Source organism: Anomaloglossus baeobatrachus, unplaced genomic scaffold (genome assembly GCF_048569485.1).
Source record: "Anomaloglossus baeobatrachus isolate aAnoBae1 unplaced genomic scaffold, aAnoBae1.hap1 Scaffold_4248, whole genome shotgun sequence".
NCBI lineage: Eukaryota > Metazoa > Chordata > Amphibia > Anura > Aromobatidae > Anomaloglossus > Anomaloglossus baeobatrachus.
The window spans coordinates 2075-4148 of NW_027443583.1; positions in this window are offsets into that span (position 1 = coordinate 2075).

Sequence of the window (2074 nt, forward strand, 5' to 3'; positions counted from 1 at the left end):
TTATAATTAGTTGGAGTGTGCAACGCAGGCAGATGCGCTCTGCAAATGTCTTGGCACTAGTGGGACTATAGCAAAGTCCAATAGCCACAGATAGGATGCCACTAGGTACACTGAGTGTTTGCTAGTATAATGGCTTACTTATAATTAGTTGGAGTGTGCAACGCAGGCAGATGCGCTCTGCAAATGTCTTGGCACTAGTGGGACTATAGCAAGGTCCAATAGCCACGTATAGGATGCCACTAGGTACACTGAGTGTTTGCTAGTATAATGGCTTACTTATAATTAGTTGGAGTGTGCAACGCAGGCAGATGCGCTCTGCAAATGTCTTGGCACTAGTGGGACTATAGCAAGGTCCAATAGCCACGTATAGGATGCCACTAGGTACACTGAGTGTTTGCTAGTATAATGGCTTACTTATAATTAGTTGGAGTGTGCAACGCAGGCAGATGCGCTCTGCAAATGTCTTGGCACTAGTGGGACTATAGCAAAGTCCAATAGCCACAGATAGGATGCCACTAGGTACACTGAGTGTTTGCTAGTATAATGGCTTACTTATAATTAGTTGGAGTGTGCAACGCAGGCAGATGCGCTCTGCAAATGTCTTGGCACTAGTGGGACTATAGCAAAGTCCAATAGCCACGTATAGGATGCCACTAGGTACACTGAGTGTTTGCTAGTAAAATTGCTTAGTTTAAAAAAGTTGGAGTGTGCAATGCAGGCAGACGTGCTCTGCAAATGTCTTTGCACTAGTGGGACTATAGCAAAGTCCAATAGCCACAGATAGGATGCCACTAGGTACACTGAGTGTTTGCTAGTATAATGGCTTACTTATAATTAGTTGGAGTGTGCAACGCAGGCAGATGCGCTCTGCAAATGTCTTGGCACTAGTGGGACTATAGCAAAGTCCAATAGCCACGTATAGGATGCCACTAGGTACACTGAGTGTTTGCTAGTATAATGGCTAAGTTAAAATTAGTTGGAGTGTGCAACGCAGGCAGATGCGCTCTGCAAATGTCTTGGCACTAGTGGGACTATAGCAAAGTCCAATAGCCACGTATAGGATGCCACTAGGTACACTGAGTGTTTGCTAGTAAAATTGCTTAGTTTAAAAAAGTTGGAGTGTGCAATGCAGGCAGACGTGCTCTGCAAATGTCTTTGCACTAGTGGGACTATAGCAAAGTCCAATAGCCACAGATAGGATGCCACTAGGTACACTGAGTGTTTGCTAGTATAATGGCTTAGTTATAATGAGTTGGAGTGTGCAGAGGACAGGAGGGTACAGTGGCAGGATTGTGGTGCTCTGGGTAGAGGAATGGAAGCCTGCCTTTCTATTTCCTCCTAATGGTGAAATGCAGGGAGGAAATCCCTGACCTTGGCTACACAGATGCTGTTGCTGTTTGCAGGACCTGTCACCCATGGCTCTCTGACCCTGCCGGTTTGAGCCCTTAAAAGGACTGCTATAAAGTGCTCTCCCTATGCTGTCTAACGCTGTGTATGCAGCGCATACAGCTGTATCGGCTATAGGACTCAGGAGGACGGAGCTGCGACAGTGATGTCTGACACCAAAGACGCAGAAGGCAGATAATGGCGTCCGTGAAGAAAATGTCCGGTTTTATAATGCAGGGACATGTGACATGCAGATCCTATCACACATGCCGTTGCTTCTCTGGCTCAAAGTCAACTTAGCTGTGTGTGTGTCTGTGATTGGCTGACATGCTGGCCCGCCCCACAAGACGCGCGCACTTAGGGAAGGAAGACAAGAAAAAAAAAAAAAAAATGGCGATCGCCATTATAGAAGCAGCAGTGATCTGAATGCGCTGTTCACGCACACTATACACTGAAATGTGCTAATAGTTTGATTCACAGAGTGACTTACACTATTACAGCAGAAACCAAGCTATGATTTAGCTGTTTTTTGGCTGCTAGAACCGTTCTCGAACGTTTCTAGAACTATCGAGCTTTTGCAAAAAGCTCGAGTTCTAGTTCGATCTAGAACATGCCCCAAAATCACTCGAGCCTAGAACTGGAGAACCACGAACCACGAACCGCGCTCAACTCTATCCAGGAGCTTTGG